General features: G+C 38.2%; 1 long non-coding RNA gene across 1 annotated transcript; it reads right to left on the bottom strand.

Moving 5' to 3' along the window:
• Positions 1-5,370: 5,370 nt before the first annotated feature.
• LOC140510694 (uncharacterized) lies at positions 5,371-15,641 on the bottom strand. Its single transcript, XR_011969343.1, has 3 exons — positions 15,486-15,641; positions 9,353-9,464; positions 5,371-5,645 (listed from the first exon to the last, which is right to left on the bottom strand). It is a non-coding gene; the product is annotated as an uncharacterized lncRNA (long non-coding RNA).
• Positions 15,642-23,125: the final 7,484 nt, after the last annotated feature.

Below are 23,125 nucleotides of genomic sequence, written 5' to 3'. Positions count from 1 at the left end.
TCTTGATTGTCAAGATTTAAGAAAATAATAGAGAAAATACTAATATATAAATTAAACTTAAAAGTATGTTGTGTAATATGTCTATTTTTCCAGAGAGTTGGTTGCTTAATATTTCCCAGTGCACTCTTGCCTGAGATTCTCATAGATGAGAGAACATGAGGGTTCCTACAAAAGAGGTGAAGGCAATCTGTGAATCAATGGAAACAGAGCCTCTAACAAAGCATGGTAGAGCATCTGGGACTTATTCCAGAAAATCTTGTTCTCATTAGGAGCAAAAAATGTAGTCCTGAGTTTTCAACCTCCATTTCCAGATTGAACAAAGTTGACTGTCACCAGGCTGAGCTGCATTCGGATAATACAATAGCTCTCTTTTGGGCCAAAGCAAAAGTCCTAGAATTAGAACATCATGATTTGAATCTAAACTCTGTCACCTACTGTCTATTTGACCCTTGTTGTTGTTGTTCTGTCATGTCTGACTTTTTGTGACCCATTTTGAGGTGTTCTTGGCAGACATGCTGAAGTGGTTTGCCATTTCCTACTCCAGTTCATTTTGTGGATGTGGAAAGTAAGGCAAACAAGGTTAAGTGACTTGTCTAAGGTCACACAGCTAGTGTGTCTGAGGCCAGATCTGAACTGAGAAAGATGAGTCTACCTGACTCCAGGCCTGGCAGTCTATCCACTGCGCCACCTAGCCGCTCTTTTTCAGATATAAGTATACATATATATACCACTTCAAGTATTAGTTTTAATTTGAAAAAAACTCACATTTCTAGAGTTGATATGGATATATGTGTGTATATTTTGGTTACATACATGTATGTACACATACACACACATACATACATATATGTAATCATTTAGCTACTATAAGAACAAGAATAGGGCATTCTGTTTAGCTATAGAGGAACATAGCATTTACACAGTCTTCCAAAGTCCTCTCTAAGGAGAGTTGTGACATTTTGTTACTGTCAGTTTGGCCAACAATACTTGCAGGGACCTGGCGTAAGCCTCAGCTAGACCAAAACCAGCTGCGAGAGAATCAAGCCAGAAGAGTAAGACTCCTTGCTTGGGGTATACAAAAGCCATTTTCCTCTGCTTGAGACACTTCAGGGGCAAGAGTTGAGAGATTACAAGATTTGAAAACCCCTTAGAGTACTCAGCCATCCCGGCTTTTGGCAGCTCCCTTTGCCCTGTTTTCCGAGGGCCCAGATGGACTTTAATTAGTGATGAGTGCTAGAGAATCCCCCAAATTATAGAATCTTTGCTGCCACATCTCTGAACCACATATACATTATCTCAATTGCAGCCATTTGCATCAGGAGTTTCTGCTTGCAATTAGCTCTCTCAGCTAATAAAGTAAAATGTAATTATAAATGTCCCTGTTAGCAGTTCCACTTTCAATTCACACTGATACATTTGTGGCTGTCTGGGACTCCAAATCAAGAGGCTGGAAAGTGCCTCCAACCCATGCACGCCATTCCGCTTCTGATGTGGAGGATGCCCCTGGCCAAGGAATGACTGCTATTGCTGGACCTCATATTATATTCCCATCACCTCCTCTCCTCCACTTTCCAAGTCCACCTTGTTTCCTCCCTTTTCCACTACCCTCTCTAGGTAGACTGCTCTGTCAGTAGCACAGATTTAGGGAGATCAGCTGTTCTTTTTGCCAACTCCAAAGCTGAAAATAGCTGCAATCTACCCCTCTGAAGTTTAGTTCCACCGCCAGAGGACAAGCCTGACATCTACAATGGACTGAAATTGCTCCCTCTAAAGTTCCTGGTGATTCTTAATTGCCAGATCTAAGGACCCTTTTTTCCGTCCTCAGACTTATTTGCCATTCTGATACCTTGGACACTATTGTGGTCATCTTCTGAATACTCAGCTATCTAGGCTTTTGTGAGTCTGTTCTAGGTTTGTTCTGGCTTTTGTTCTCTCCTGATTCTCCTCCTAACCTCTCTATCAAACCCCCACTCTCCTTTGCTAGATCTTCCTCCAGGTCACAACCACTAACTAAGGATATCCCTTAAGGCTCTGTCTTGGACCCTCCCCTTTTCTCTTAGTATTGTCTTATTTGGTTATCTCATAAACAACTTTTTCATTCAATTAGGTCTGAGAATCTAAAAAGATTCTTAGATATTTTTAACCAGACAAATTGTTCCTGACCTCACACCACTGTACATCTCAAACCCCAAGAGATTTGCTTTTTTTATTACTATTATATCTTTTCCAATTACATGCAAAGACAATTTTTAACATTCATTTTTTTTAAATTATGAGTTCCAATTTTTTCTCCCTCTCTCCTCCCCTCCCTAAGATGGTAAGCAATTTGATATGGTTATATATGTGCAATCATATAAAATATATTTCCATATTAATCATGTTGTGAGAGAAGAAATAGACCAAAAGGAAAAAACCATGAAAATAATAAAAAAAGTAAAAATAGTATGTTTCAATCTGCATTCAGACTCTATCAGTTCTTTCTCTGGAGGCAGACAGCATTTTCCATCACCAGTCCTTTGGAATTGTCTTGGATTATAGGATTGCTGAGAATAGCTAAGTCATTCATAACATCATGCAATGTTGCTGCTAATGTGTACAATGTTCTTCTGGTTCTGCTCTCAAATCCCAAAATATTTCAAAGGGAACATGTCCAAAACAGAACTTATTATGTCTTTTTTTTTCCAAGCCCATCATCATCCTTGCATCCAAGGATTATCCTTGATTCTTTATTTTCTCTCAGTCCACTTACCCAATCTGCTACCAAGTCTTGGAATTTCTCCCTTCATGTTGTCTTTTATATATGACCTCTTCTCTCCATTCACTCTTATACCACCCTGGGACAGGTTCTCATCACTTTATGCTTAGACTATTATAATAGCCTTGTGATTGGTGTCTACCTCAGATCTCCCCGTATTCCAATCTATCCTCCATTTAACTGTCATAGTGATCTTCCTACAGCTGAAGTTGGACCATATTACCACCCCTACCCACTAAAGACCAGTGGCTATTACCTCCAGGATCAAATATAAAGCGCTTTCATATTTATAACCCTGGCTCCTTTCTAGACTTCTTACACTTTACTCCCTTCCACATATTTTATGATCCTGTGACACTGATCTACTTCTTGTTCCTTGAACATGACACTGTTTCTCTCCTCCATGACTTTTCACTGACTGTCCTTCTCTGTTCCTCTTAGCTTCCTTGGCTTCCTTCAAGACTCAACTAAAATCAAACCTTCTGCAAGAGTCTTTTCCTAAAACAGTATGGAAGAAACAAAGTATAGACCAACATCTCACAACAGATACCTAAATAAAGTCAAAATAGTACATGATTTGTACATAAAGGGTGATACCATAAGCAAATTAGGAGAACATGGGATAGTTTACCCATCAGATCTATGAGGGAGGAAAGAATTTAGAACCAAACAAGATATAGAGAATATTACAAAACATAAAATGGATAATTTTGATTATATAAAATTGAAAAGGTTTTGCACAAATAAAACCAACACAATAAAAATTAGAAGTAAAGTGGAAAACCAGTGGGGGGGAGGGATTTGCAGCAAATATTTTTGATAAAGGCTTCATTTCTCAAATATATAGAGAACTGAGTCAAATTTATAAGGATACAAGTCATTCCACAATTGATAAATGGTCAAAGGATACGAACAGGTAGTTTTCAAAGAAAGAAGTCAGCGCTATCTATAGTCATATGAAAACATGCTCTAAATCACTATTGATTAGAGAAATATAAATTAAAACAGCTACAGGGTACCATCTCACACCTTTGACTAACAAGATGAAAAAAAAGAAAAATTATAAATGTTGGAGGAGATGTGGGAAAACTAGGACGCTAATGTTGGTGGAGTTGTGAATGGATCCAACCATACTGTAGAACAATTTGTAACTATGTCCAAAGGGCTATAAAACAATACATAGCCTTGATCCAGTGATACCACTGATAGACCTGTATTCCAAAGAGATATTAAAGGAAATGACCTACCTGTACAAAAATATTTATTGCAGCTCTTTTGTGGTAATGAAGAGTTAGAAATCAAATAATTGTGATGGAATATTATTGTGCTCTAAGAAATGATAAGCAGAACGATTGCAGAAAAACCTAGAAAGACTAACATGAACTAATGCAAAATGAAAGAGCAGCACCAGGAGAACATTGTACATGGTAACAACAATATTATTTGATAAAGAATTGTGAATGACTTAGAACACTTCTCAGTAACATAATGACCTAAGACAATCCAAAAGGACACATGATGAAAAATTCTGTTCATGTCCAGAGAAAGAATTGATGTTGTCTGAATACAGACTGAAACAAGCTATTTTTTTCTTTCTTCTTTTCTTCCATCCTTTCTTTTTTTCCAAGTCTTCTCAGAGATGTTCTACATGGTTGCTCATGTATATCCTATACCAGATTATTTACTATCTCAGGGAGGGGGGATGGAGGGAAGGAAGGAGAGATAGAATGTGGGCCTCAAAGCTTTAAAAAACAAACAGAAGTTAAAAACTGTTTTAACATGTTATGAGGGGGATGAAATAGTTTTAAAAAGAGTCTTTTCCTGGTCTTCTCTGCTCATCAGTGTTTTCTCTCTTAGAATATCCTTGGTTTACTCTCTCTCTTTTTCTCCTTTTTTTTCTCTCTATCTATGCCTGTGTCTGTGTGTAAATATGTGTATATTATGTATGTATGTAGAGAGAGAGATGGGTACATATATATGTACATATATACATATATGTGTATGTATATGAATATGTACCTAGTTTTTACATTTTATTTACATATTTACATTAGAATGTGAACTCTAGAATAGTGTTTTTGTCTTTCTTTGCATACCCAGTGCTTAGCACAATGCCTGGCATGTGTCAGGTGTTTAATAACTGTTGTTTAATTGACTGACTGGCATGTAGTAGGTTTATAATAAATACTTATTGACTGACTAATCCGTCTTCCAGATAATAGCCTTTAAAGCATTTGAAAACAATTCTCATATCCATCTGATGTCTAGTCTAATCATTTTCAGTTTCTTCAGTCAGTACCCATATGGCCTGAAATCAAGCCCCTCACCATCTTATGTACCTTTATAAATCTGGAACCCAAATCTGAAAACAATACTCAGATATAGAGATATATAGTCTAATACATAGAACATAACTGTCAAATGCAGTCTAACAAAGAAAGAGATTAGGGAAATTATCACTCCCCCAAGTCCTGGAGGAGACCTTACCTTTCTTCATGCAAACTAAGGGTACAATAACTGGTTGGCTGCCATGTCACTAAAGCACTATTTGACTCATGTGGAGCTTGGGTTCCCCTAAAACCCTCAGATACTTTTCAAACAACAGCAGCCATTAATTGCATTCCAAGCGTCCGTTCTTTTTTATTAAGAGGAGAAAGCAGTCAGAGGATCTTTTGCTGATCTCTGTACAGGGGGTCTTTTCAATACATGCTTGTCAGTGGAGAGAAATCTTCCCTTCTTCCTTTTGGTGATAATGGCAAGTCAAGTAAAGAGATGGAGAGTTCGTAGCATTCCCAGTTGGTGTCCTGTGAAGATGACACTGTCATCACTTCAGGGACTAGGGATGTTGAGAGACTCTCTTCCATGGTGGCGGTGGGGGTTGTCTTTCATTCTTAAAGAGAACCAAAATGAAATCACTATGTTGGGTCAAAGTACAGTGTGTCTGACTGTGGATGAGCAGACCAATACGAGCTCAGAGTGCTCTACCACAGGTCAGGCACAAATAGGCCATGGGAACATTTGGGGTGGAAAGGAGGTCAGAATGCATGAAACATGAATCATGTCCTTTATCAAGACCAAGCTTTGTTTTAGTCTCTTATAGTATCAGGTATTTGGGTCATGTTATGAAGAGAAAATTAGCTTTTGGAGATCATTAAAAGCATTAATTTTCAAGAAAAATCAATAAAATACCAAAAAGTCAAAGACAGAATGAAGACAAACAAACATTTATTAAGCAACTAACATATGCTAGGCACTATGCTAAAAGCTTTGCGATTATCTCATTTAATTCTTACAACGACCCTGAGAGGCAGGTGCTATTATTATCCCTATTTTCCAGCTGGGGAAAATGAGGCAAAGAAAGAAAGATTAAGTGACCTACCCGGGGCTAGAATTGAATTCAAGTCTTCCTGACTCTGGACCCAACACACTATTCCCTACACCATCTAGCTGCCTGTGGTCCTGCATACTTCCTTCACTTTGAAGGAAGCACAGCACCATCCTGTTCCATGGAAAAATCAAGGTCAAGAGAATTTGATTTTCCCCAGACATGTTCTGTCATCTTAACCCCTCCCTTTTTATGATCCCTTGAGAAAGCTCTAGAAAATTGAAATGTTAAAATAATTTTAAAATATAATTTGTCTCAAAGCCACATGTAAGGTATATTTTTTCAAAATATGGATGATTCATGTTCTTTTCTTGTTTTTTCCCTAACTTTCATAATTGTTTTGTTTTTAGCTTAGTAAGCCCACAAAAATGAACATTCAAATAAACAAAATATAAAATGATCATTCACAAAATCATAGATTCCAAAGAAGTGAGTGAAGTATAGGGGAAAGAATGCTAATCCTGGAATAAGAAGATGCAGACTCAAGTCCCATCTCTGCCACTTGCTACTTGTGTGACCTTGGACAAGTCTTTCTCCTTCAGTTTGCTCATTGTAAAATAAGGCAATCAGGCTAGCTAGCATCTAGGTTCCCTTCCAGCTCTCTACCTATCATCCTGAATTAGCTTTAACTTATCCTATTATTAACTTTTTGAAAGACACAGTGGAAAGAGCTTGCTTCAACTACCTAGAAGACCTAGGTTCATGTCCCAGCTCTGACACATACTGGCTCTGTGATCCTAGGCACATCATTACCATCTCAGTGCCCAAGGAAATTCTCTAAGACCATATATTGCAGAGCAAGAGCCAAACTGCATTGGCAGAAAGAATTCCTCACCTGGAGGTCTCTATCATATTGAAATGACAGTCTGGTTCCATTCCCCTCCCCTACCCCCAAATTAGCTTTAACAGAATAAAATCTAAAAATGCCCTGAGACTTCCATGTATTTTCCTTCTGTGATGTTGATGGTGTCATTGGGAAAAATCACAGCTTAAAATAGTTCCTGAATGTGGAAAATTAGAGTAGATGCACTCTATCCATATGTGTATGGGAGAGGTAAACACAGTCCTGCCTAAAGGCAGAAAATTTAGACTAAATGATCTCACCTCTAAAAGAGCTGAAGTCATTCGTTCAATTCAATTCAACAAAGATTTATCAAATTCCTGCTATGGTCAGTCATCAGAATACAAAGACAAAGTTAAAACAATTCCTGCCCCCAAGGAGCTGACATTTTCCACAGGAGATGCAACGTGCAACAGTTCAGTCTAGCAACAACCATATGGAAAATAATGTTCTAAATTACTAATAATTGGAGAAATTAAAACTAAAGCAATTCTGAAGCTATACCATAAACCCCTAAAGTCAGTAAACTTAGCAAAAAAAAAAAGGAAAATGACAAATGTTAAAATGAACATGGGAAAATAAGCATATTAATGTACTTTTGGTGGAGCTGTGGATTGGTTTGGTCATTCCAGAAAGCAATTTAAAACAATGGTCAAAAAGTGAGTGAATTGTACATTACCTTTGACCCAGTGATATCGCTACTAGATCAATACCCAAAAGATCAAAGAAAGAGAAAAAAGTTTTTTATGTACAAATACATTTATAGCAACTCTTTTAGGAGTGACAGAGAACTGGAAACTAAGGGAGTGTTCCCAAATATATATTATTTTTTAAAATACAATATATATATATATAAAGCAATGAAAAAACTTGAGGCAAAAGAGAGAATCGGGTAAAACTTCTTATAACAAATGGGGCCTGAGCTGTTCTTTAAAGGAAACTAGGGATTCATGCTACTAAAGAAAAAGGGCATTTCAAACATGAGTGGATCAGTTGTTCAAAGGCATGTAGGTGGGAGATGGAATACCACATGTTGAATACAGCCAGCAGGCCACTAGAACTGGAACAGAGAATGTGTGAAGGGAAGTGATGTGGGGGAAAGAAAGAAAGAAAGACTATCCAGTCTGCTGCTATAAAAACTTATAGGGAAACTTCTAGGGGTTCCATCAAGTGATTGATAGAGTCAGTCAACTTTATCAATTGACAACAACCACTGAGAAAATTGGACAACACTCCAACAAAAGTTAGGCATATACCAATGCCTCATACCATATACCGAGAAAGTCTCCAAATGAAATATATGACTTAGATATGGAATGTCATATCATAAACAAATTAGAGGAGCAAGGAAGAAAACATCTTTTAGAGGCATTTGGGGAGGGGGGGAGAAGAGTTGAATATCAAAAAAGAAATAGAGACCACCAAAGTGAAATAGACAACATTGATGACATAGGTTTTAAATTTTTATACAAAATCAATGCAGTTGGAATTAGAAAAGAAAATTAGATTAGATTAGAAATTAGATTAGAAAATATCTTTGCAAATTTCTCTAATAAAGAGGTCTCATATCCAGAAATATAAGGAATTGATTTAGAATTTTTAAGTATAAGAGCTATCTCCCAATAAAAATTGTCAAAAAACATAAACAGGAAATTTAGAAATGTACTTTTGTGGAGCTGTGAATTGGTCCAACCATTTTAGAAGTAATTTACATGTATGACCAAAAAGTTAGTGAATTTTTGGCCTAGTGATATCACTACTAGACCAATACCCAGAAAGATCAAAGAAAGAGGAAAAAGGTCCTTTGTGGATCAAAAAAATTACAGCAATTCCAGGGGTAAAGAACTGGAAACTAAGGGGGTGTCCCCATTAATTGGGGAATGGTGGAACTAATTGCGTATACAAATGTGATAAAATAATATTGTGGTATAGGAAATGATAAAAAGCATGGTTTCAAAGAAACCTGGGAAGACTTATATGAACTGATGCAGAGTGAGGTGAGAACTAGGATAATAATGTATATGACAACAACAACAACATTTTAATGATAACCAACTTTGAAAGACTTAAGAGCTCTGATCAACACAATGGCCAAACATGATTCTAAAGGATCAATGATGAAACATACTAAGAAATGGCAGAAAAGGCATGGACTCAAAGTCTAATATGAGATGTACATTCTTAGGCATGACTAACGTGGGGGATTTGTTTTTCTTTCAGTGTGGGTATGGTGAAAGAGAAAGAGGTGGTAGGAATAAAATTTCCTCTAAACAAAAATAAAAGTGGAGAGAATAAAAGAAAGTTCCTGGAATAGCCAGAGAAAAACAGAGCAGCTTTAGAAAGATACATGTTCAGTTTATTATAAACTTACCTCCAATTTTCTCTATCCATATCTTGTTTGCATATAGCGTTTGCATGTTGTCTTCCCCGTTAGACTGTGAGCTCTTTGAGGGTAGGGACTGTTTTTGCATTTCTAGGAATCCCTAGGATATAGAACAGTGTTTGACACATAGTAACAGTTAAATATGGTTGTTGAACTGATTTGAAGTTCCCAGAAGAAAGAAGTATGTTTCGTCATGTTTTCTGGGATGATTGAGTGTTTCTAGAGTAAAGTTGAATGCCTCTACAATGAAAGACAACCAGAATCTTTGGTCCTGTTAACACCAAAGATTCTTAACTTGATTGTGCAGTAGGCCCCTTTGTCAGTCTGGTAAAGCCTAAGGTAAAGCCTTTTCAGAATAATGATTTTAAAAGTATAAAAAAAATATATAGGATTACAAAGGAAGCCAACTATATTAAAATACACACACACACATATATATACACATACATGTGTGTATATATATATACATATGTGTATATATACACATATGTATATATATAATTTTTGCCCATCCAGGTTCACAGACCCACTGAAATTAATCCACAGGTCCAGCGACTATAATTCCAGATTATAATTCCTAATTTAGGGTAATCAAATAGAGTGGAAATTTATTAAATAATACCTTCATGACCTTCAAAGGGTTAGTACTGCTCTCACAGAAGTCTGGTTTTCTTCTTGTTAATAGCTTAGGTTCTCAGATCATAAAATTGTTATTCAGCCATGTGATTTCCTGGTTGTCTTCAGTGGTTTGTCATTTCTTTCTCCAGCTCATTTTGCAGATGAGGAAACTGAGGCAAACAAGGTTAAGTGACTTGCCCAGGGTCACACAGTTGGTAAGTGTCTGAGACCAGATTTGAACTCAGGTTCTCCTCACTCCAGACCCAGAGCCACCTAGCTGCCCTTAGATCATAAAATAATAGTTGTCAAACAGACATTGGCCACATAAGAATTCTCCAACTCTGAGATTATCTCTCCCTAAATCAAGTTCCCTTGCTCCATTTGTGATGCCAGTGATAAATATCATCTAGATATTTCCAGAGTGGCATTTCCCCTTTATAAGTCAGTATACATTCATTGCCCAGGTGAGCAGGAAGAAGAGACTCATGGTTTAAGACAAATATGACCAATGGGAATGCAAATTTCCTGAGAAACTTCTTAACCATCTCAGAGTGTGAGAGTGAGAGTGTAACGCTGTTCCACAGCCTCCTGTTATATTCTGTGCAGTGGCTGCTTCAGGGATAGTGACCCCCATGGACAAAGCTGCATATAAGAGAAGAATGCTAAGGAACGGATGAAGGATGCCTGGCCTTTACTCTTGAGCTGGCAGAGGATGAGGGAAATAATAGTCTGCTATCCGGTGCCCATACACTCCAACTCTGTTCTGAAATTAGAAATTCCCAGTGGTGATAATTTCCTAAAAACTAATTTGTTAGGCAAGCTGCCCAGTTTGGGTCACAAGCACAGCTGGGAGTAATTTCTTTTCTCTGGCAGATGTTGGCTCAAACTGCATTGATCATCAGTAATGTTAAATTATAAAGGAGAAATGATAAGGGAAAAAAGAAATCAAAAACTGTTTACTTAAGCTTCAAAGTCAAATGCTTCTCTAAAAATAAAATCCCCCTGAGTCAAATAAATAGGTGAGAAGAAACCATACCAAATTCTCTCACTCTTACACTTGAAGTGTTAATACCATTGGTCTCAATATCTGTCTGGAAAGTTTTCCACTCTCATTTTCATACACACACACATGCACACACGCACACACGCATGCAAGCATGCACAAAGTCACAGAATCTCTATCCTGCACTTGACCAAGAATATATTTTACAATACCCCTGACAAGTATTTATCCACTCTCTCCTTGAAAATTTCCAAAGGTAAGGAATTTACTATATCTCAAAGGCATCTGCTCCACTTTGGGGTAGCTCTAAACCTTGAGAAGGTTTGTTTTGGTTTCCGTCTTGCATCCAGTTGAGATCTGCCTTTCTCCAACCTTTGCTCTTTGCTCCTAGTTCTCCACTCTGAGTGGGGCCGACCAAAATAAATTAATCTTTCTTCTCTATGACAGTTCTTCAAATATAAGACAGTTAGGACCAGTTCTTCCAACCAATTCTGTTATTTTCATGATACCTGGTCCCTCCTACAACCTGGCTACCCTGCTCTAGACACATTCCAATTTGTCAACATTCTTTCTAAAATCTAACATTGGTGATGAGACAGAGCATTCCAGAGGTAACCTGACCAGGACAGAGAACACTAAGGCTATTGTTTCCCTTGCCCTGAGGTAAAGACCTTATATCTATCGTAATCAAATAGGAATCTGTGAGTTGTACAACAAACTATATAGCGAATGAGTATTTCACACTGAATCAAGTAATCATTCTGTTCACCAATAAGGAGAATCTTCTGCAAAGATCCAGGCTTGAACTGCAGGTTACACATATAAACTGGTGTAGAGTGAAGGAGAACCAATGACTTAGAATGACATAATTGCAAAGAAAAAAGCAGGACTTGAATGCTAGATAATTTTAATGATCAAGAAGTTTGATCCCAGAGGAGAGTTGAGAAAATGTATCTCTCTGACTTCTTTGCAGAATGAGGCACACATTGCTGACTCAACTGATGTATTGGTCAGTTATTCTGAAATGCTTTTTTCCCCTCTTCCTTCATTGTTAATAAGAGATGGCCAGCTGGGTAGTGGGGGAGACAAAAGAGATATTTTTAAATGATGATGACATGGAAACAAAATAATTTCCTTCCAGAGTATTAATAAGACTATTTTAATAAATGTAGTCTTGAATCACGGTAGAGTTATGAGTATTGTTACCTACTCAAAGTCCCAGGAATGCAATTTGTACCATATCATGTTGGACTTTCATTTTGTGTCACTATGAGAAGCCTAGGTGGCAGAGAACTTAGCTTCATGGTTCTTAGGCAGGTATCAATTACTTACTCAAAATTTCTGGAGGTCTTTGGGTACAAAGGAGTCTTGAAAGATAAAGTCATCTCTCTCCTGCATTTGATTCAGAAGGCAATGAACCACCTTGACCTCCAAGAATTCATCCTATTTTTTGAGTCTACACATCCTAATTTCTCATAGAAATTAAGATTTAATTTTTATTTCATTAGGAATTTGCATTTTTTTCAGAATACAGAATAAAAATTGGGAAAAGAAGGTAAAAAAAGTCTAGTTGCCCTCAGCAAACCTATGACACTTTGATAACTCCGTGAGTCCACCTCAGTAGTTCCCCTTCCCCATTTCCCTCATACCTCTAGTGCTGTATTTCTCCCCTTCAGTCCCCAGTCAGAAACTCTCAAGAAAGGACCCCATTCATTCACACTGGATGTATAAGTGATTAATAGCCAAAAGTTATTTATAATTCAAAGGTAATCTAAACTTTAACTAACACAAATGAAGATGATCTAGATCAAAACAAGAGTCAGAAGATTTGGGTTCCAGTACATTGGGGTCTATCTCAGCCCTTATTATTTATTCTCTGGGTTACTTTGGGCAGAGGCTGAACCTTCTCCAAGCCTCATTTTTCACAGTTTGTAAAATGAAGACAACAGTATTTTTTTACCTCCCTCGTGGGGTTTGAGGAGCAAATGAGCCAATCTATATGAAGCCTTTCCTAAAATGAAATCTCTCCATATTATAACTATTTCAAGAATGAGTAAAAGAACAAGAAGAACAGTGGAATAAAGAGAGACACTGGTCTTCTTAGTTCTCTAGGAAACACTCCAGGTAAATTCTACGTGACTTTGTCGGCAAGAAGCCTGCTTTAGTGACAAGGATATTGGCCCTTTGGCCAGGTAAGAACCACCACCCTTGTTAGGCTGCGTGCAGCTTGAAGACAAGGATGATCTTTGTCTTCCTTTGTGTTCCCAATGTTGAGCACAATGCCTAGCACAGAGTCAGTCTGCTGACTTGACTTGACCAACAGAGTGGGTCTGTGTGAGCGGAGAAAAGGGCTCCAGCAGCCATCATTTCATCTATGAAGTATGGTATAAAAGAAGAAATAACAAGATATGTTAACAGAAAAGGAGAAACTGAGGAAGACACTGAGATTTTGAGCCAGAGTGACCCTCAAAACAAAGGCAAAATTGAGAAGAGGGACAAGTTTCAGAGGGGAAAGATAACCAGCTCTATCTTGGACATGCTTGATTTGAGATGCTTATGGGAAATCCAGGAGAGAAACCAGGTCAGGACAAACTAATCATCTGCCTAGAAGTTACTAATAAATCCACTGGAATTGTAGAACTGTTGAAATTACAGGACAGGAAAAGAAGGGGAGAAAATGAAACTCTTAGAGAATGACCTCAATTTTTTTCTTGGTGGAGGTTAAGATGAGGTTCTCAGCTGACAGAATGAGGGAATGTGGTTTAAAGGGAATCTTGAAGAGAAACAAAAGACTTGGAATAGCCATTGTGCCATGAGGAATAGCAAATTGATTAGGGAGTTATAAAAGGATTGTTTTGCAACATAAATTTGCACTGGATCCAATCAGCAGAGTTTAATGATTTTCTCCAGTTCCATTCAGCAGCACATGAATAGACATGATGGAGGAAAATGGTAACAGTAATCCAGCGTTTCCATCTGGCAAGGCATGATTACCTAGAACACAAGGTAACAGGAGAGAAGGGTATGATGGAGAGCTGAAATGGTTCACCATGAGATCAAGATAGGGAAGGAAGAAGATTACAGCCAGTTGCAGGATTTAGTCTCTCTGATTCTCAGTTAATCCTTTCTGCCTCTACAACTCTGAGATGCTATGACAAAAAACTAAACAAATGAGGATGTATATGCAATAAACTAACATGTAAAGCATTTTGCAAACTTTAAATCATGATGGAAATTCAAGTTATTATTGTCTATTGTTATTATTATTAAGCATTTTTAGAGCTTAATCAATTGTTTCCCAAGTCTCCAAATGGAACCCACATTCTAGCTCCTACATGGACATTCTTTCTCTAAAGATGAAGAGAATGAAAAAATTAGAATTACCACAAATCCTTGGTGTACCATTATTTCTTCAAATAACTCTAGTAACAAAGAGATAGCCTAGGGTTCGGAATCAGTAGACCTGCATGCAAATGCCAGACCTATTGGATACCTATGTGATATCAGCCAAGTTGCTTCTCCTCTACAGAACTCAGTTTCCTCAACTTGAAAAAAATGTGAAGGAAATTTGGATTCCATTTCCAATTCTGAACCCTGTCATTACCCTGGAAGCACAGTAACTAGTGTGCAAATAAGTCTGGTTCTTGACAAAAGAAAGCAGTTCAATTGCTACGTGACCAAAAAATTATCATAAATGAATTTTTATCAAAAATTGTCTGGTTTGCTGAGGCCTAAAAAATCAGGATTGGTCAATTTGCTCCAAGTATATTCTTAATATGGCTTAGGACTCGACAAGGGAATTTGCCAGTCCAAAAGAATGCATTCCTTTTCTCCTCTTGACACATTGAAGTAGGTGGGGGAAGGCAAAAAAGGAAAAGGGGAGAGAATATGGGAAGAGAATGGAATGTAAGTTGGCACCTTCACTCTGGAGTTAGGAACCAAAATTCAACAGCATCAGAAACCCCAAGGCTCAGTTGTCCAGTGAAGAAACACATAGTTCTGCTGTGTGGGAAATTAGGGGAAGAAAACCAATTACAAAACCCCAATGAGCTAGCCAGGATTGGGAAATGTTGGGTGGTGATTAAGGATTAAGAAAAATGGGGGAGAAGGGAATAAGATATATTTTCCTCTGTAAAACAAAATATAAAATAAAATTTCAAAGATGGGGGATGTCCATTCAATGCCCTACTAAATAAAAATTCCATTTAAAGACTAAAAGCCTCATCACAGATGTGCTTATGGTAGGTCCATTACTGTCTAATTCCACCAGTCCCCTGCCTCTGAAATTGGTAAGCTAAAACTAGCCCTGGAAAGTGCAGTCGCTATGAACAGATCCATTCAAACTGGCTCAGGCTTATTTCTCCCTTCCTGTTTAAAGATTTTTGCTGGGTTTTTTGAACAAGGTCCATGAAAACTGGACTTCCCTCTCAAATCTATAAATCGAACTTTACTCTCCTGTAAGTGGACTTGGACGAAAAGCTTCTGCTCACCACAACTTACCTCAGGCTGGGTTTGTAAAGTCTCTTTTTGTGTGAGGGGTAGCAGCTCCCCCCATCCCCTTCCTCCATTCATGTTAGAAGAAATTAATTTCAGTGTGCACAGAGGGAGAATATAATTCAAATATAAAGCCTGGCTAAAAATGGAACTACACAAATTGCATTGTTCACAGCCAGGGAGAGGAAAAGGAAACCAGCTGGGAGGAGGGAGGTTGAGGAGGGGAGAGAGAAAAACAGAAATGTATTTCACAGCTGTCCCAACAAAATGCCAAATTTATTCAAGATTTCAAAAATTGTCTTTGACAAGCTTTGACTCATTGTGTGGGACTAGCAACTAAAGAGGGTGGGGGTAGGGAGAAACTCTTGCTTATGATGTATAAAAGACTAATTCAAAACTGTATATAAGTAATAAATTAAAGAGAAGAATACAGAAAACTCCATGTCTTACCAAAGGGAGATAGACAGGTAAAGCCAATATAATCTTTAAAATGGCCATTTTACCTAACTAATCTATTTATTCAATGTCATCCCAATTAAATTACTAAAAAATTGTTTTACTGAGTTAGAAAAAATAATAATAAAGTTCATTTGGAAGAAAGAAAAAAAAGGTCAGGAACTTCAAAGAAGCCAAGGAGAAAAAATGTAAAGGAAATGGACTCAGCAGTACTGGACCTTAAACTATATTATAAGGTAAGAACATTGTTGAAATAGAAAAAGGATAAAAAGTTCTATTATTTTAAAGCAAAATTTTCTTGTATAAATAAAAACTATATAGCCAAGAATAGAAGGAATGCAGAAAATTGGGGAAAAAAATCTTTCATAAACAATCTCTCAGATAGAATGAGATTAGGTTGGAATATTCCCATGGCGTAGGAAATGATGAGTTGCTTGATTTAGAAAAACATGAAAAGACTTGGACCTATGAAAGAATATGTTACCAACTTTCAGAGAATATCCTTCAGATGGAAGGAAATAAGCATAGTACAGTCTTACATATATGTGTGTGAGTTTAGATGTGTATATTTACAGATATCTATGTATATATGCATATATATGTATACATGTGTATATGTGTGTGTATCCCTGCTTAATTATAGCCTTCTTTAGAGTGAGAGGAAGAAAGGGAGGGGAAAAACAAAATAAAAAATGAACAGCAAAGAACACCAAAAAAAAACCAATAAGAAAGCAAAGAAAAGCTAGGCAGTTTTGAAAAAAAGGGTGTAGTAATTATTATATAAATTTTCTTGTAATGGAAATTTCTTTTATATTGAATCCTCTCCTATGGTCTGTTCACTACATGACAATGTTTTATTTTCGTTTTGTCTCTCTGTGTCTCTGTGTCTTTCTCCCATATCTTCTACATATGGCTGAGTTGTAGGGAGGTGAGGTAGATAAAGTGGATAAAGATGAAAGACAATGCTCCTTGAGGAAGGAAAGACCACAGTTCAAAACCTGTCTCTGGTATATACTAGCCATGTCACCAGGGATAAGTTACTTAGTAGTATACCAACTTCCATTCATATTGTTTTGACATTTGCAAAGCACTTTTCAAGCATTATTTCCTCACAACAACCCTGTGAGGTAGGTACTACAATTAGCTTCCATTTTATAAGCCAGAAAACTAAAACTCAGAGATTCTAAGTGAAATCAACTGCTTCAAGAAGTTTAGGAGGGGTATTCCTCTCTTTGTCAGTCTCTAATCAGAGGCTGGTAATCACTTGTCAAATACATTACAGTGAAGATTCCTTTTGACTTTGGATTGGATTAGATGGCCACTGAGGTAAGTGACTTGGCCAAAGTCACATAACTATTATCTGGGGCAGTTTTAAGACCCAGGTCTTTCTGACACCAAATCTAGCATTCAATGACACCATACTTCTCTCAAACCACTAGATCACTTAAATGCTCATTGCCCAACTAATGCTCTATATTATAAGATGAAGACAAGGTGCTGAATAGGGAGATTATGTCTGGGGAAGTCTCCACACCACTGAAGTCCTAGATATTTACCAATATCTCCCCCCTCCCAATATGACTAGATTAGAATTCAGAGTTCTACTCCCAAACTTTGTCCACAGACTTGAAGTTAAGCCATGAGAGAAGAGCCAATGTCTGACCACAGTGACTCATGCGTTTTAGGGTTCAGGGTTAACCATACTGTGGGAGAAAGTGCTAATGGTCACAAAATTCATTTCTGCAAGTTTACAAAATGATCATGGCTATTTTGATTTTAAAAAATTAGTGTAATTTACATTTGCAGATCATGCCAGCAACTCACACCCAAAGAATCTGCCTCCTTTTTTGTTTTGGGTAATTAAAAAAAATTAAATTTATATACAAAATGAAATTAAAACATTATCATGTAGACAACAGATCATAAGACAGGATTCAATATAAAGCAAATCTCCATTTCAAGAAAACCTATATAATAAATACTACACTTTTTTTTTTCAGAGCTGCCTAGCTTTTCTTTGCTTTCTTATTGGGTTTATTTTGTATGTATATCAAGGCCCAATACTCTAACCTAGCTACCCAAAGGAAGTATATCTTCAAAAAGCCAAAAGAAACTCAAAATCCAGAGTACTGAATAACTACGTTTTATAAATGAGGAAGAAAATGAGCACCTATGTGCCAAGTACCATGCTAATCACTGCACAATTATTATCTCATTTAATTCTTACAATGCCCTGGAAGGTAGGTGCTAATATTATCCCCATTTTACATTTGAGAAAACGTTTGAGGAAGACAAAGTTCAACTCCCTTACCCAGGGTCACACAGCTAAGTAAGTGTCTGAGGTCAGATGTGAATCCAGATTTTCCTGACTCAAGGACCAATGCTCTAACCTAGCTGCCCAAAGGAAGTCACAAAGCTAACAATTAAAAGTAACAAGAGAATATTTATACAGTTGACCAGAAACTGAAATCAAAGGGGTCCATAATGTTTAAAAATGTCTTAGTCAGTTGGTCAGTCAATGAATCAGAACAATAGAAATACACCCAAAAAGAAAGTTGGGCCTTGCCTTATGGAATTTACATTCCAATGAAGAAAAAAACCCATGAAAGGAAGCGGAAGGAAGGAGAAGCGTGGAGAAAAAAGGTACCCAGCACTGACAAAGCACGAAGGAGAAGTCAGGAGTACAGCCTGATGAGAGATGAAGGCATGGCTGGCCAGCGCGCCCTCTCTTTAAATGGAGATTCTAGAAGGAGCCATTCACTCATAGGGCAGGGCAGGGCAGGGCAGTGGGTAATCCAAGGAGTGATTTCCACAACTTGGTCTCTGATGAATAAAGTCTCCCATTATCCTATCTTCCTTCCTTTATGTTGGAGGTTCTTAACCCTGAGTTCAAGGATACATTTCAGACAATCTATGAACTTGGATTGGGGGAGGGGGGAAATTACATCTTTATTTTCACTAATATTCATTAAATTTCACTGAAATTTAGCATTTCCTTCCATTATGAATTTGAAAAACAGCAACACACTCTGAGAAAGGGTCCCTAGTCTTCACCAGATTGACAAAGGGGTCCACAACACCAAAGAACTCCTGCTTTTGGTGACGATACTCTCTCCTTGAACAATTCAAGCACAGCTGTGCCCAAGGTGACTCCTATCCCTACAGACCCTGTCCAGTCCCAGAAGTAGACTCATGAAGCTGATCTCTGTAAAGGCTGTGAAATGTTGGAGCCAGTCCAGTGCATGAGGCAGGATAGCCCCAGCCCAGCTGTGCTTGACACACAGGCTCTCCTTAAACCGTGTAGAAAGATTGACTCCTATTCAATGAAAATGTGCAAAAGACTCTGAATATTTCAGAGAAAGCTAAAACATCCCAGGATTGAACACTTTAATTGGACAGTTGAAGCTTAAAGCTAAACTAAAATTTTGGAAACACCTTGTCTATTATCCCATTCCATCCTCATAACAGCCCTATGAGGGAAAGTACGTTATGATCCCCCTTTTACAGATAAGGCATAAAGAGAGTAAGTGACCTGCCCATGGTCACACAGCTAGTAGGTGCCTAAGAGGAAATGTTCAATCACCGCACTTCTAGAGTTCTGCCCTCTGAACACTAGTTACTGTGATTTTAATAAATTGCCAATAAGATTGGAGCCACAAAATGGTCAAGTAGGAGAGACATAGAGTTTAGCTACTCAAAGGGGATCATTTTGTAGATGCAGAAAGTGGGCCTGACCCCAAGAGAAGTGACTTACCCAAGATAGCATGGTTAATTAGTGGCAAGGACAGGATTAGAATCCATGTTTCCTGACTCCTGTGCCCATGTTCTTCCATCACTATGGTTACACAGTAAGGACCATAATGCTTCCTTTTTTGAATAGGAGAAGTAACCAAATCTACCCAGCACCACCTAGGTATTAGAAAGAAAGCAGTCTAGCCCTTCCCCTTCCCTTCCTTATTCTAGCCTTCAGCTTTTGTTTGTTGTATGTTCGTCCTTCATTGCTGAAGAAGACCATGGCATCAGAAAAATGATGACATGACTTACACTTGACTTTGTTTTGAGTGAGGGAGGGCTGTGCAAGGTCACCAGTCTCAGTTCTCCTTCAGAGTCATCTAAATCCAGTGACCAGATATTCATCAGAATGACTGGAGATGGCCCAGGATGCAACGGGAGACCTTGGCTCCTTTAAGCCAAAGTCTATTCAGGTACTCACTTTGGGTGAGATAATACCCCTTCAGTGAATAAGCCTGTTTAAGAAGTAGTCAGGGGATGGCCCCTTTAATGAAGCAAAGAAAAATAACTACATGAGGCTGGGAGGGAAAAAGCAAGTTACTACTGATAATCACTCTTAAGCCAGGAGGGTCCAGAAAACAGCCCTTAAGTGGAGCTTGGACAACCTACTGCACTCTGAAGCCCATGACCTCCAGTTATAGTAGTTTAAAGATACCCTTAGTCTGGAAGAGAGGCTCTTATCATTTGAGACCCCCTTGTCACTCTGGTGAAGCCTATGAAACCCCTTTCTCAGAAGAGAAAGGAAAAGAATCCCAGACCCACTGTCCAGGTCAAGATTTGGAGCTGATGCATACTGGAAGATATCCCCTGAGGAATTGGAGAATAGCTGATGGTGAAACAGCAGAGTGATAGAGCCAGAGACCACCGAGGTCCTTACCACTTGTAATTCCTCTGGTGATTTGAGCAAGTAGGGATATGATCTTTTTTATGAGAAAAAAAAAGAAAAAGACTCCCCCTGCCTCACTCCAACCACATACTGTGATAGGCACACATATGAAAGGCATATCAAATTTAGCTTGAGGAAATAGAATTCCATAACTGAGGAAACTCAGAGTCAGGAGGAACTTTGGAGAAAGTCTAATCCAACCCATCCCTGAACAAGAACCCTACAGCAAATGTAACAAATAGTTGTTTGCATTAAGACCTTTATTGAGAGAGTAGCTACTACTGTTTCCTAAAACAGCTGATCTGTTTTTGGAGAGCTCTGGAAGTTTTCCTGTCATCAGATCTAAATGTGTCCTCTAAGACCAAACAAAACAAACCCTAGCTCTCTTCTAAGTGATAGTCCTTCGAATCCCCAAGTTTCTTTTCTCCAGGCTAAAGGAGGTTTGAAAGTTACACTGACTTTTTTCCCCATCCTACTTGTCAATCTGTTGGGAGAAGCGTCACCCAGTATGCAGCTTTTGTATCACCTGCAATCCATAATGTATCCCTACATGTGAGCCATCACCTACAAGGCAGTTGGAAAACATTTGAGATGCAATGGCCCATCCCCTTTTGCTGACATGGACCTATTCAAATTGTCTTTTTCTCATTATGAAAGTTATCAATAAAAGCTGGGTCCATTTTGAATCCTTGGCTGAGCTCTAGTGATCAGCCCCTTAAAGTGTTGCTGCCTTGATGTATTTTGTAATAAACTCCTTTTAATTTTCATTCCTGAGTTTTGCCTCATTAATGAGGGTGAAAATCCAAACAAAAAATTTTCCTTTTAGAAGAATATTTTCCATATGTCAGTCAATCAACAACACTTGACTAAACTAATTGACTAATTAGGCCTACTAAGTGCCAAGTACAATGTTGGGTGATGAGGGTACAAAGACAAAAATGAAACAGTCTCTGCACTTAGGCAGATTGTATTCTTATGGTTTGTCCTTCATTCTCAAAGAGGATGATGACATCAGGAAGGTGATGCCATGACTTACAAGTGAATCAGATTTAAGTGAGGAGGACTGTGCAAGGTGACCAGCCCCACTTTCTCCTCTAGACTCTTCTGGATCTAGTGGCAAGCTATAGATCAGGAAGACTGGAGATGGTCCCCAGGTTATATTCTACTGGGGAAAGCAACATGTGTATATACAAAAGAAAAACAAAATACAGAAATACAAAAGATAAGTACACAGTGATTGGCAGGGGATCAGGAAAGGCTTTTAGGAGAAGGTAGAGCTAAAGGAAACTGAGGATTCTAAAGGGTGGTGCATTCCGTGAATGGGGAATGGCCAGTGCAAAGGGAAAGAAATGGGAGATTGAAGGCTATTGTAAGAAAACCAGATTAATTGGACCATAGAAATCATGGAGGGAAGAAATACTTAATAAATCTGGAAAGGTGAGCTGAAACTTAGTTGTTAAGGATGCCAAATGGTGGGAGTTGTATTTGATCTAGGAGGTAACAGGAAATCACTAGAGTTTATTGACCAGACATGTTCTACAGAAAAAAAATCACCCTGGCATCTGTATAAAGCAGGGCAAAACTGAATGTGGAAGGCTATTGAAATAGTAAAAGCAAGAGGTGACAAGGATTTTAACTAAGGTGATAGGTGGGCAGAGAAAGACGTAGATTAGAGGCATATGGTAGAGGTTGAAACTATAAGATTTGGCAACTGATTGCGTATGAGGATGAGGACAAATAGGAAATGGGGATGAGAGTTTGGGAACTGAAGAGATAAGAAGGACGGAAGTTCTCTCAAGAATAATAGGGAAGTTTGGGAGGGAGTGGGTTTGGGGGTAAACATAATGAATTATGTTTGGAATATATTGAGCTCAAAATGCTAGGATCATGCAGATATGTTGAACCGAATCAAGAAGTACTGTAATATTTTAAGGGCACCATTAATTATTCTTTTTTTCAAAAGAAGACTTAATCTGTTACATGTGCTACAAACCCAAAAGTAAATATCAAATAAGGCAATTTTAGATCATTGATGATGATTTTTTGGGTCCCTGAAAAGTGGTTCAAAGAAAAGGGCTTTTGCATACCCTTCACCCAAGACAACAGCCTGGTCAGCCACACCAGTACCAGTTGACCTACTCTGTGTGCACAGCAATACTGAGCTGAATTCCAGCTCAACTGGTAATGTAATAGAAGCTGATATGCCTTTACAGATGGACCAGACTCCCCTCCAAGACAGCCACCCCACAGAAAACATGGGAGATGAGAGTAAAGGAGAGAGTTCTTCATCCCATCACTGTTGTCTAAGGGACAAAATGAAGAAGGGGAAAGTTGTAGGAGTCAGAGTGGGGTCTGAAAATTCCTCAACTTTTGGCAGGACTGCAAGGTGTGAGATAAAGCACATTGGTCTGAGGGAGTGGGGTTTGTGGAATTAATTAGCTATTACTTCATGGTCACATTCTTTCCATACTCACCCATTTTTAAGCTCCTCACCACAGGAATGACCCCATGC

Source organism: Notamacropus eugenii, chromosome 6 (assembly GCF_028372415.1).
Source record: "Notamacropus eugenii isolate mMacEug1 chromosome 6, mMacEug1.pri_v2, whole genome shotgun sequence".
NCBI lineage: Eukaryota > Metazoa > Chordata > Mammalia > Diprotodontia > Macropodidae > Notamacropus > Notamacropus eugenii.
Note: the sequence above shows the minus strand (reverse complement) of the source record. Positions and strands in the feature narration are given on the sequence as shown.